General features: G+C 48.1%; 1 protein-coding gene across 2 annotated transcripts in view; it reads left to right on the top strand.

Moving 5' to 3' along the window:
* The first annotated feature begins 12,624 nt into the window (after positions 1–12,624).
* Positions 12,625–14,148, top strand: part of STON2 (stonin 2) — a 124,802-nt gene continuing 123,278 nt past the window's right edge. For both annotated transcript variants that reach the window (XM_028507679.2, XM_036012838.1), the window contains exon 1: positions 12,625–12,739. The gene's annotated coding sequence lies outside the window, so the exon portion shown is untranslated. The remainder of the gene's footprint in view (positions 12,740–14,148) is intronic.

The following is a 14,148-nucleotide window of genomic DNA, read 5'->3' as shown; positions in this document are numbered from 1 at the left end:
GCCCAGCCGGCCAGCCCTCCAACCTGGCTCTGCTCCTGCTGGACCAGAACAGAAACCGTCTCCTCGAGTCAGACACAGGAAGCCGGGTCAGCCCCAGGGTCCGCCATCGGCCGCCGCCGCGGCTGCGGAGGGGGGAGCGCGGCGGGCGCCCTGAAAGGAAGCAGCTGGGTGTCGTCAGCCCAGCAGGGGCCTCCTCGGCTCTGCCTGAGCCCAGAAACGGGCGCTGCAAGGGCGGGGGAGCCACGCCTGAGCCCCGGGGTCTTCAGGATATGAAAGCTGCGGTGTGCTAACCAGCCCTGAGCTAGAGGACAGCTCTCTAGTTCTTTTTTATTCTCAATAATTATCTTTTAATTGGGGGTACTTTTAAAGCTCGGCTTTATTGGGGTATAATTGGCACATCCATTCTAAGATATTTAAAGTGTACATCATGGCGATTTGATAAATGTGAACAGTGTGAAAGGGTTTCTCCCATCTAATGAATCAGCGCCCATCGCCTCACAGATTTATCTTTTTATATTTTTATTATTTTTAGTTTTGGTGAGCACATTTAAGTTCTACTCGGTTAGCACATTCATTACCTCTTCCATTGTAATCACATAAAGAGAGGTTAAGAGTTACCCTAGACCGTTCTTGGAGGCAAATGAGTACATGAATGGGAAAGAAAAAAACAATATTTCCAAGGATTTCTTTAACAATCTAGATACTCTAAAGTCAAGAGAAAACTGTTAAGACTGAAAATATTTCTGAAGTAGTGGAGAACGAGCTAAGATTGTCACTGGAAGGCGACGTAGGTTCACTTGTTAAACCCCATGTCCCATGTCCCGTGGTGAGTGAGCACCACAGCCCGAGTCTAAGAGAGGCTTGCAGGGTCCCCTGCTCCTGGGGGGACACCACGGGACCTGAACACCGCAGGTCTCAAGACTACAAACCCCGGGAAATCTCTGACAGTCGCCTCTTCCTCCTGCCACCGGCCTCCCAACTTTGCCCCCCCTTGGCGTGCACAGGGCCAGGTTGAAGCCAGTCGCTGCGGTTCCGTGTCCCCTTGACAATGGAGCTGGCAGAAAGCAGTGTTTGTGCGTCTCCACTTTTGTTTCATTGTTAGCATCCCGAGGAGGCATTTAGATGTTTTTTCCCTGATCGCCCCCTCTCCAGACTCATGAAATTTTAATACCAGATAGACAGAGTGTCTGTTTCAGTACTTTATGTATGTCTGTGCTTTATGAGTCGAAAGAGAACTATTCTCTGCCCCTGCAAAGAACCCATCTCCGCCCCTTCAGCGGTGGTACGGTCTGCTCCCCGGTGAGAGTGTGCGGGTTGCAGGGCTGTGGGCAGTAGCAGAGTAGGAACCAGTGAGGCGCCTGTCAGCAAGGACTGGTTGAATAAGCTGTGCCATACTCGGCCAGTATGACAGATACCATGCAGCCACACACAAGAAATGGCTCGTCTTCCAGCTGGAAGGGGCTCCCGTTGGAAGCCGGTCCACTGTCTTTACAAAGGGCCTCTCTGTGTGCTCACGTAACAGCCCTTGCTGGTGCCCCAAACCCTTAGGGATGACCAAACGGTAGTATAACATTTTCAAAAGGCAATTTTTATCAAGTTCGCTATTGGTTGTCATTTTTGAGCTCTAGGGAGAAAGAGCTAGTTTTATATTTAGCAACTTAGAAGCTTTCCATTCTTTTAATGCTTGAGAAAACTTGATCAAATTTCCAAATTAGAGCAGAATTAAATGGAAAGGTAATGCTTTCTATTTAAGATTTCTTCTGGAAATAGTGAAAAACAAGTTTATCATGAGGGTGTGGGGTAGGTCTCAGAATCACACAGCTCCCAGTCCTAGCTAATTAAAGGCGTTAGCCCAGCTTTTGGAGAGAGGTAGCACTTTCCGTCACTCTTTACACAGATTCAAATCTCTGGGCCCACCGCTTGCCCAGGGGAAGGCAGGGCACTTGATTAACAGCCTCATTAAGACTGTGTGGGTTGGAAGAGAAAGAGAAAGGGATTCTGGGCAGACAAAATCAATAGATTCCATTACAAACACAATATTTGTCTTGTACTCTTAAAAGGTAATCAACAACATTCATTCAAGTGCCCAGTGTGTCCACAGCTTTCACTTGGGGGCTCAAGGCTCTCCCTCCAGAGCAGCTGACAGCCTAGCTAGAGAACAGACACACTAACACACCCCCGAGTAAATTTAGAACCTGCGATATGACCAAAGACAATTACACGTGCTTTAAAAAAAGATATCCTCACCCCCATGCTCACTGCAGCCTTATTTACCATAGCCAACACATGGAAGCACCCTAAATGTTCATGGGTGGGTGAACAGACTGAGAATATGTGATACACACACACACACACACACACACTGCAATATTACTCAGCCATATAAAAAAAGAATGAAATCTTGCAATTTGCAACAACACTGGATGGACCTGAGGGTATCATCCTAAGTGAAATAAGTCAGACAAAGACAGACAAGCACTTTATGACCTTACTTATATGTGGAATCTAGAGCAAACAACAACAAAAACTGAGCTCATAGATACAAACAGATTGGTGGTTGCTGGAGGCAAGGGGTGGGGTGGGGTGGAGTAGGGGTGGGGTGGAGTGTGAGTGGGTGAAATGGGTGAAGGGAATCAAAAGGTGAAACTTTCTGATTATAAAAGAAATAAGTCACGGGGAGATGATGCACAGTGTGGTGAGTATAGTTAATAATACTGTATCGCATATTTGAAAGTTGCCAAAACAGTAAATCTTACAAGTTTCCATCACAAGAAAAAATTATTTTGCAGCTATGTATGGTGACAACCATTACCTAGACATATTGTGATCCTCATTTTGAAATACACACAAATATCAGATCGTTGCATTGTATACCTAAAACTAATATAATATACATGTTAATTATATCTTAATTTTTTTAAAAAGACATCTGAAGCAGAACCTGTCACTAGGATGTTTGTGTCTGTCCTTTTGATAGTCTAAGATGGAAGAATTACTGCAGTGACCTCCAACCTTTCCCAGTATAAGGAGTCAATTTTTTTTAATTTCAAGAACTTCTATGTAATAATTGTCATATTTTTATGTACTCTGTTAATGAACAGGAAGGCCCACAAATGCGTTCACCAGTGGCTTGCAATAACTTCCATGTCCACCAGGGGACACTAGCGAACATGTTTTTAACCACCAGTCTACAGAACAGCACATTATTTAGATTAGATTGACGATGTGTCTTTTAATAATTCACCTAGTTTGTTGGCAGATCTCCCTGAACCACTAATATAAGGACCAGCTTTCAATAACTGTCTCAGAGAGATCTGTGTGATGAAAGAAAAGCACAGGCGCTAGAATCTGAAGACGAGACTCCAGTTCTGCGTCTGCTGTATGGGGTTCTTGGACAAGCATCAGCCTGAAGTCAAAGCAACGGGCATCATAATGACCCATCCCCGGCCGTCCTCAAAGACTTGTTCTGAAGAGAAAATGTCTTCAGCTGGAATTATCATTCAGTTTAGTGCTCTGCAAAAGTCTCGCCCCTCTCTCCGCATGCTTCTTTGGGAGCAGTTAGCAGTGCTGTATGTTAAGTGCTTCTTCGGAGACAAGTAGATTGTAGCTGCTCCACAGCTGTGTATTCCTCGTCCCCTCTAAGTGTCTCCCGAGTCACATAAAAGGTCTAGATTTGCACTGTCCCACACGATACCGTTTGCCCCGTGTGCCTACTCAGTACTTGGTCTGTGGCTAGTCGAAGGGATGTAAAAGTCACACTAACTTTCGAAGACATACAATATTCCATTCATACTTTTCATTTGATGATGTATTGAGATATTTTTGATCTATCAGGTTAAATAAAGTATATTATTAAAATGAATATGGAGAAACTGAACAGTTTAAATGATGTCCGTGACTCACATTGTATTTCCATTGGATAGTACTGGTCTCGACTAAGTAGGTTTTCGGTCTCCGGGCCGCCCTCAGGTTGCATGATTCATGTATGAATGAGCACTCTTAGGGGGAAAGGACTTCCAGGTGAGCCCGGGGCTTAGTGCTGACACTCCTTGGAAATGAACAATCCTGCAGAAACACCTACAGAAACACCCACGTGGGCACCTGTACGACACGCGTATGTTTGTAGTGTTGTTCACAGCAGGAAGAAAGAAGCTGGAAATAAGCTAAATGTTTAACAGTTGGAGACTGGCTAACAAGCACTGATGCATCCTTCTCTCAGACAAGTGGGACTGCTGAGATCCCCTTGAGCTGTTGGACACATACAAAGAATACAATGTGTCAATTATGTCTCAATTTTTTTAAGTAAAAAAAAGTTTTAAGCCACTGAGTTATTCAGAATACAATTTCGTAAAAACTTCCCAGGCCTTTCTCTGAGAAATTCTGATTCAGCAGGTCTGGGGTGAGTCTTTATGTTTAAGAAGCAGCCCCAAGAGATTCCGACTTCCAGCCAAGTTTGAAGCACACCAAAATAACGTGTGAGTGTATACCCAGTACACGGAAAAGACACCCAGCACAGTGCTCGGAACAGTATCCCGTGATGGCGTTTGCTCGTAAATCAATACCACGTGTGTGTGTGTAGGTAGACACAGCTATGTGCAGAAGACTAGTAAGGATGTGAGCCCAGTGGCTACCTGTGGTTGCCTCTGGGAAGTGTAAGGGGAAGAGGAAGGGCCTCTGTTTTTCAGTTACATACTTCATTGTTTGTTTATTTATACATCATTTAAGGGGGAAAGAACTTGTGATTCCATCCGTTCCCGAGTGTTGAGAGGGAGGACAGGAATAAGGCTGCCAGCGGAGCTCCCAGCCCAAGGGGTTCCCATGGTGGGGCAGGGCTGGGGGCAGCTCCTTCCCAGAAGCCCCACCCTGGCTGGGCGCTGGCCCTGCTGCCCCAACACACGAGGGTGCCCGAAGCCCATTTGACTACATGACGTTGGAAGAGGGCTTTCCAGATCTCCGCTTGGCCCCCACAGAGCCAGAGTGGTGAGGTCACCCAGCACAGCTGCGAACTATTTCAAGGAAACAGGTGGTGGCTCTGGCCTCTTCCAAGGTCTCTTCCCAGGGGACCTCAAAGCCCAGCCATAGATGCCTCTGTGGTGGGGAAAGGGGAGCCCGGGGTGACTCCATGTCCTCAGGAGCCTGCAGACACTGCCTCCTGTCAGAAGGGCAGCCTCAGTCCTGGTGGCACACTCCATCATGGGGAGCTTTAAAAGTCTTGCGCAGAGGAATAGAGCAGAGGCCGCACACCAGGTCTATGAAATTAGAACCTCTAGGTGGGGCTGAGGTGTCAGCAATCTGAAAGTTTCTAGGGGATTCCAGTGTGCAGCCAAGGTCAAGACCACTGGTGTTACCCTTGCAACTAAAGTCCCTAGAGCTGCAGCATCCCCTGGAAGTTTGTTAGAAATGCAGAGTCTCAGGCCCCACCCAGGACCTATTGAATCAGACCCTGCATTTCCACAAGATCCCCGGGCTTGGAAGCACTGCTCTACCAGGGGCTGGTTGATAAACATACGGGCTCTGGGAGCTTGCAAAAAGGGCAGAATGCCAGTGAAGCCCCTGACTGTCGTGTGCTCCTCAGAGACCCCTTAACCTCTCTGAGCCCCATGTATCACTGGTATATAAGGAAAACAATAAATACGCCTCTTGGATTGCTGTGATGGTTAAGCTGGGTGATGCCTGTAAAGTGCCTGGTCCCTAGCAATCAGTAAACATGAGCTCCTGGTTTGTTGGAAGCAGGCTGTTTTTAATCCTGAAACAACCTGCTCGGTGGGCCAGCCAGCAGTGAGCATGTGTGGGCCGTGCTGCTGGTCCAGCTCATCCCCCAGCTCATCCCCCAGCTCATCCCCCCGCATCCAGTGTCTTTTCTCTCCAGGGGCTCAGGCATGGGGACCAGAAAGTCCTGGCTCCGTCCAGATGGTCTCTGATTCCAGAGTTGTTTTTCCTGTCGAAATCATGTGATTGCTCCATCGTTAGGAAAAGAAAAACAATAAAAGGGAGTAGGTTCTCGTGATTGCTGTGGGAGCTGCAAATGTGGAGCGTTTCTTTGCCAGCTGGAGAGAAGAGGGGCCCGGGAGGGGCTTGGCGGAGTCCCCTCCCGTCTGGGTGTCGTCGGGATTGCTGATGAACCTCGGGCTGAGGGCCTGAGAAGCTGTGTGAAGGCCTCCCTGTGGGTTTGGGGCCTGGGATGCACATAATGACAAGCAGTGGACAATGTGAAGCAATGCTGTGCTTTCGGGACAGCACAGCTCCCTCCAACAAGCGTACTGTTGTCTTTTCAACCCCCTTTTCATTCACTTCACTATGAATTGGGCATTTTCTAAGTGCCAGGCCTCGTACTATTTGTCTTATGTAATCATCAAAGTGACCCCTTGAGGCTGGTATTACCCTCACTTTGCAGGTGATAAAATAGGCTGAGTTGTTTGGTTCGAAGGCCAGACAGCTGTTGAATGGCAGAACTGGGATTCGGACAGAGGCTGTCTCAGATCCACGGCCCATGCTCACGGTGGGTCCCTCTCATACCTTCTCCGCCCCACCCCAGGGGGATGCGGCCGTGGGGGCTGCAACCCCTTCGTGCAGAGATTGGATGGTTATTCTTCGTGCTTTTTCCCTCCTGGTGTTGAGAGACCCCTCTCCCCAAATCCTCCACCAGCCTCCTCATCCCCTGACAGGGAGGACATCAGCCCCACCATGAACTCCAGCTCTGTGTTTGTCTGCCAACTTCGAGAGTTTAAAATCTTCCCCCTCATTTTCCATCAGCTTTCCATCAGCTTTCCATCAAAGGCGCATTTACTGAGGGTGTCAGGGAATACACGGACGAGGAGAAAAGAGTGGAGTCCTGTTTGAAGGACAGGAGCAGGAGCAAAGGAAGCCTGGCCCACGGCAGTGGAGAACACGTGCGGTTTTACGGGTCAAAACCCGGGGATTTCAGGCAAAGGGGATATCACAGGTCAGGGCACAAAGATCATTCTCTACACCCTTTTATGTTTCTTCTGATGCGGGCCCCTCCGAATAAAAGCCAATTGGAATTTTTAAGAACAAATTTTATCTTTGTTGTTAAATGAATTCAAAAACAATTACATTACTAGTCCCTAACAATTCTTTACACTACGTGCCAGGCGCTGTCCCACACCCTTGCTGTGCGGGAGCTCACTGGCCCCTCACAAGAACCGGGTTTGGAGGGGAAGCGGCCGAGGCACAGGGAGGCCACGTCGCTTGCTGAGGGTCTTACCACCACTGGTGACGGGACCAGGACTCAAACCCAGGCCTCCCGAGTCTGCCCTTCCCCACCTGCCATGTCATCTCTCAAAAGCCAGGAACTCTGACATATCACTCTACCCCCTGGCGGTCTCACCTGGAAAATGTTTTCTCATCACCTACTTCTAGAGCTGAGAGGGGCTGAGACCCAGGAGACCTGTGGCTCTGCTACAAATATCTGTGTGATAAACTAATAATAATAGAGTTATTTATCGAGTACCTGCTGTGTGCCAGGCGCAGGGCTGCGTCCACAGGCATCCCCTCATCTGTTGCTCACCAAATCCTCTGAAGTAGGTGTGTTATGATCCCCACTCTATAAGCGAGGAACTGGGGCTCGGAGCCTGACCCGGGTCATGCAGTGAGGGGCTGGCAGAGCTGGTGTCCCCTCCCGGCCCCCCTGAAACCAGTGTTCTCCCCTCGGCAATAACACTCCTCTGGGGCCTCGTTGTCTTGGGATGTCATTTCACTTTCCTTTTCTTGAGTTTTCTTTTCTGTCAAATGGGACTCATAAAAACGACTGATTCCTGTGTGTAGATTACAAAGGAGTCTCAGGTGCATGATCTCATTGGAATCCCACAGCAATCTGATGAGGGCGGAGTCACACATCTTCCAACCTGGTCTTCTCCAGCTCCTCAGCGCCGCATCCCTAGGATGTGATCTCTTTCACCAGTGAGGACAGGAGGGACCAGAAGAGTGGTCTCAGTCACTCAGGGATGTCCATCCCTCATCTCCACGGCTGACGACCGACCCCGGAGAGCCTGATGTCACTGCATCCGTGCGTGGACGTCAGCCAGAAGAGCCTACAGACACTGTGGAGCTAAGGGCTGGAAGTGAGCACCTGTGGTAGGCTGGGGTGACAGCCTTGAAGACCAGCACAGAGCAAAGAATTTCTGCCGGGGCATGTCAGCGGCTCCTTGCTCCGTGCTTTCTGTGGCACATCTCAGCCACATTCGGTAGGATGACTTGGGAGCCTCCTCACGAGGCTCTAAGCAGCTCAGTGACCCTGTGTGTGTGTGTTTTTTAATCTACAAAATTCTCTGGCACAAAATATTCATTTTAGAACAAATGAATCTTGCTGTGGGGCACCACATTACAGGAAAACACATAGAAAGTCATTACATTCTACCCGTTCAAGTTCAATGAAAGTTCAGCTCCTGGGAGGGAAAGATCAACATGAATTGGAAGGTGTACTAAAGGACTTAAGGACATTGAAAGGCTTGAGCTGGAAACAGGAAAGCTAAATAAAGGTTCAGCATCACTTCAGCATTGTACCGGCAAGATTTCCCACTAGGAAGCGTATAGATGATGTGTGAGAGGGGAAATTTGGAGGAGAGTGGGGAAGGAGCCAGGTCCTTGCAGGGAATTTCTCCTGTTTCTTCTTTTCAGCCTTGTCAAGACCAACCCTTTGGAATTCGGCCGACATTGTCTGCACTCCTTTTTCTTCCCAGAATTCCACAAAGTGCCTGGTCCATAAATATTTGTGGAACGGGAACACTTTGCCGTAAAGACAAAACTAAACATTGCAATTGACTGGAGTTCATGGAGTTCATAGAAAGGAAAAGGGTGGGAGCCATGAGGTCGTATTGAAGGATTTCTAGTGGATTTACGCTTGAGCTGGGCAGTGGGCCATAAAGGCATAGACCGTCCCATTCCCGTGTCCTCCAGTATTTTTCCAAGCTGCCAGTGAAGATGGCTCTAGTCCTTTAACCCAGTCAAAGCTACATGCTGCAGGGAGCACAGTCAGTGGTCACATGCCATGATTTAAATGTAAGTACAATTTAAAATTCAGTTCTTCAGTTGCACTAACTGCATTTTGAGTATTTAATAGTCACATGTGCCTAGTGGCTTCCTTAGGGAATAGCTCAGGTAAAGAGCATTTCCATCAGCCTAGACTCTCCTGTGGGACAATACAAATCTAGGGAGTAAGTCCCTCTGGGTTGCTGAAGGTGGGAGTGCAAGCAGGAACAGGGCAACTTTTGGTTTTTGGAGGTTTTTTCCGTTCCTCCACACTTTCATACTTTTAGCTACTACGCTTTAGGATTTCACTAATGTGTCCTCCTTCAGTGACGATTTCCACACTCTCAGAATACAGGCTCTGTGCAACATTTAAAACAATTCAGTGGTTTGTTTTTTTAACTGTTCACAGAGTTGTGTAACCATAACCACAGGCTAATACCACAACATTTTCATCGCTCCAAAAGGAGACTCCACATCCATTAAACCAGTCCCTGCCTGCTTTCTCCATACCCACCCCCTGACAACGACCAATCTGCTTTCTGCCTTTATGTACTTAGCTATTGTGGATGTTTCATCTAAAGGGAATCACACTATGTGTGGCCTTTTGTGTCTGGCTTCTTTCCCTTCGCATAATGTTCCCAAGGTCCATCCATACTGTAGTATGCATCAGTATTCATTGCTTTTTGGGGCTGACTAATATTCCATTGTGTGGCTATACTACATGTTATTTGTCCATTCTTCAGTGGATGGGCTTTGAGTTGTTTGCCTTTTTCAACTATTCTGAATGACGCTGCTGTGAACACTTGTGTGTAAGTTTGTGTGGGGGCAAACGTTTTTAATTCTATTGGACATGCAGCTAGGAGAGGAATGACTGGGTCATATGGTATCTCTACGTTTAGCTAAGGGACTGTCAAACTTTTTTTTTTGTAAATCAGCTGCACAGTTTCATCTTGTGTACATTTAAGAGAGAGCTTATCAAGGTAGAACAACACATCTTCTAACCAGAGCTTATTTTTCTCCTTACCTGACAGAGCCTGGCATACAGAAACTACCCATTCACTGTTGGATTGGATGGATGGATAATCGCTTTGACCCACATCAAATGTCCATCTGGCCTGGAACCAGAGGATGCCCTGTTGACCAGGGTAGGAGTTTGGCCCAGTCCTGTTAGGGATTTCAGTCAATCAGTTCAAGTTTAACTGGGTACCTATGTGCTTTAATTACTAGGCCAGGCATGGGGGAGAATTAATGGGAGTGACAGCCATGTAAGCTGATCACTAGAATACTGTTACTTAGTTCCATAATGAGGGTATTACATGGGCAAGGGGATCACCGCCCTTACCTGGGAGAGTTAACGCAAGCCTTGCAGAGGATGGGATAACTTAGTTGAGTCTTGAGTGCTAAGTAGGAGTGGCCAGAGAAGACATGTGTTACAGGAGACAGAAGGAAGCAAAGCCCTACTGAGTGAGACAGGAGACAGATGGGTACATTAATAGCGCCTGTCCACAAGATTCTAGAGTGAAATGTGGGGATCCAGATTCTTTTTTCACTTCTCATCCTTCCAGAGGGCTGAGTTTAGTGTGATGTGACCAGGGTTGATCCGTTTAAGGAATCATCTTGGGTCAGCCTAGTTCTCTGGCCAAAATAGCCTTTCTTCTTTGGAGTGATAAAGTAACAAATCTTTTTCTTTTCTTTTTTTTAAAGATTTTACTTATTCACTTTTAGAGAGAGGGGAAGGGAGTAAGAAAGAGGGATAGAAGCATGTGAGAGATACATTGATTGGTTGCCTCTCACACTTCCCCAATTGGGGACCTGGCCCACAACCGAGGCATGTGCCCTGAGTGGGAATCAAACAAACAACCTTTCTATTCACAGGTCAGCACTCAATCCACTGAGCCACACCAACCAGAGCAGCGTGACCAATCTTAATGGAACTTCTGCATTGGCAAAAGCCACAACTACAGAGAGTGAGTGAGTGGGATGATGGGTGGATGTCTCCATGTGCTTCTGATGTTAGCAGAAAGATACTAGTGAAAGAACCATCCTCACACAGTCTGTGTGCTCTGGCATTCCCACCAGCTCATGCTCCACCACGGCCCCGTCCATCTTTTCAATAAAAAATTAATCAATAGCTTGTCCATTGATATAAACTGGAGAAAACTGAGCTAATTTCCTTTTAGGGTCTTGGGCTCTGCACAGTAAATGACTTCAGGTCAATGACTCTATGACAGAGATTTTCAACCTTTTTCATCTCACGGCACACATAAACTAATGATTAGTACTAACATTTTGCGGCACACCAAAAAATATATTTTTTGCCAATATGACACAAATAATGGGTATAACTTTCATTCATTCATACCAGACAGCTATTGTTGGGTTGGCTGTTCTTTTTTTAATTTTATTTTTAATGTGACAATCTCAGGGAAAAGAGGTCAGTGCCCCTGACTAAATCGTCAGGTATTGCATGTTTTAAAAATTCTTGCAGCACATCAGTTGAAAATCACAGGTCTAAAGCAATATCAGTCTGTTCAGAGTGGGTCAAGCTGGTTTGTCACTGGGGTCTTGACTTCTCTACCAAGCTCAATTTCTCACAAACAGGTTCTATCGACATAGACAGCAACATAAGAGGATAGAATTAGGAGGGACTACCTACAGGAAAATGGTTACATACTCACAACCCAAGTCAAATATAAACTATGCTATTAATTTCTATTCATAGTCTATCTAGGTGTTGAGTGGGGATCCTTTTATGGTGGTGGGACAAAGTCCTGGTGGCATCCTGATTTATAGTGGTTGTTTTTACTTAGAAAGTTTTGATGCAGGTGGGAGAAAATGGCGGGAGGACTGAAGAATATGGAAGAAGAAATGGCAACTGTGAACAATTTTAATTCCCAATACTCTCTCTCCACTCTAATTTGAACCTCTTTACTGCAACACCGTGCCTTCCAGATGAAAGTCCCTCCATTCTCAGAACTGATGTTGCTCGTCCATACTTTCTACAGGACATACTGACATCCTCATGACAGCTGTTTCCTGTATTTGTGAATTAATATTTGTGAAGCACTTAGAAAAGTGCCCAGCAAATAACATGCACCATGGAAACGTTAGGGTTATTATTATTACTATCATCATCATTCAGCTTCACCTGAGTCCACATATCCAATTTAGAACCCATTGTTTACAGGACACTACCCTGCGCGTCCTACGCCCTTTTTATAGTCAAAGTATCAAAATGAACAGGTAGTCAAAACCCCAGGTAGGAGTGAGACTGAGGCTAGAGAAGCACTGATAACCACTCTCTACCATTGGCAATGGGTATGGGAGAGACTCCAAGGCGATCCCCACTCCCCACCACCGCTGTGCTACTCGCAGGTATGCTTTCCACTCCTCCCAGGTATCTGGACGGCGGGTCCAGCCTGCGCAAAGGGGTTCAACGTCTGGATCCTGGCCCGGATGGGCAGCCTGTGCGAGGCTGCTGCGCCAGGGCACAGGGAGTAGGTCCCAGCGCAGGGCGCGGGGAGCACCCCACCCGGCTCTGGGCTGCCCAATCAGGGCGCAACTTGGGGGCGCGCTTCAGCCAATCAGGAGCGGTGGGAGCGTCCTGGGTCGCGAGCCAGCCGCGGCACAGCGATCTGGAGCGAGCGCGGAGAAGAGCAGGGCGGCCGGGAGGGGATCCCCGATCTGCCCAGCGGGCTCCTCCGCGGCGACCTTCCGGCAGAAACTCGGGACCCTGCGGGAGGCGTCACTGGTAACCGCACCCCGCAGAGGGAGGGCCAGCGTGCTGGTGGGAGAGGGGCCCCGCAGGTGGAGCGGGCAGGGGGCGGGCCGGCCGCGAGGTCCTAGCGCCGCAGCTACTGCACGAGCCCCTCGTGCCCGGAGCCTGCTTCTGCTTCGGTGGAGTCCCTTGGAGGCGCGGCATTTCCACACACCGTGGGCGTCCAGGAGTGGGAGGAAGGGAGGTAAATCGGTCTAAGGCGGGCAAGGGTATAAGAGGAAGACCCCTGCGGCCCCTGCACTCATCCACAGATACTATTTACCAACGCGAGTCTTCCCCAAGATCTGGGTCCCCGGGACGTTTTTTGTTGTCCCAAGTCGGGAACCAACAAGTGACCCTCGGAACGGTGCCTCCACCCTCCCACCCCAAAGCCTGAAATCCCGGCCTTGGCTTTCCTCCCCACCTTTGGGGTGTTTGGAGGCAGGACCCCAGCCAGGACTCTCAGGCGCGCTGCCCGCTGGACAGCGCCCAGAGGCGTCCAGGGCCCGGAGGACCCCGGGTTTTGGATGGAGTTTCTTCCGCGCGTTGCCAAGCAATTTGCCGGACACCCGCCTCTGGCTGGGATGAAGAGTTGAAGATGAGAGTGTGTTTGTGAGTGAGTGAGTGTGTACAGTGTGTGTATCAGCCTTTACTAAAAGGAACTGCCTGAGGGCTTGAGTGAATCATTAACTGTGGTCTTGGGCAGCTGCTGGCCTCTGCCTGTCTCTTCTCCTAGGGCAGGTCCTGCAGGCTCTCTGAGCCTTGCTGTCCTGATCTGTAAGGCGGCAATAATGGTCGCACCCTCCCCATAGCGTTGTCTTGAGGATTAAATGAGGCAATGCCTGAGAAACACTGGGCACCGCGCTGAGCACTCAAGTACTGCTGGCTCTTATTATTTTCTATATACTGAGTGGATGGTCTTTGAAAGAGTCAATCGAAGTTGTCCAAACTGGCCCAGCGACCATTTGGAGCTCTGAATAGCTTTCTACACTTGAAGGGAAAACATGCTATTAATGTTACTGATGGTATCATTTAAAGGTAATGTATCCCTGGGGGGGGTAAAAACTTGCTCTATTGGAATGGTGAGAGATAAGTGGATTCCAACTACAGTCTTAGAAAACCTTTGTAACCCTTGGAAAAAATGGTATAAATGTTGCGTGAAGAGAATATCGTAGTACTTCGTTGAATGCTCATCTTGCAGGAGTATGGCTGATTGGGGGGTGGGAATTGGAGGGTTCTTATACTTTTTACTCATCCCTTAAACAAACAAGTAAAGGGGAGAGAGAGAGAAAATGAAAACAAAACCCACCCACACAACAAAATGCCAGCAGCTCCTGGAAATCTAAATTGCAGTTGCCATTTTAGGTGGTTTTTCACAGGCATGACCTGGGTGGTCTGGTTCA

Source organism: Phyllostomus discolor, chromosome 1 (assembly GCF_004126475.2).
Source record: "Phyllostomus discolor isolate MPI-MPIP mPhyDis1 chromosome 1, mPhyDis1.pri.v3, whole genome shotgun sequence".
Taxonomy (NCBI): domain Eukaryota; kingdom Metazoa; phylum Chordata; class Mammalia; order Chiroptera; family Phyllostomidae; genus Phyllostomus; species Phyllostomus discolor.
The sequence above is the reverse complement of the archived record's forward strand: the minus strand, read 5'-3'. Positions and strand labels throughout refer to the sequence as shown.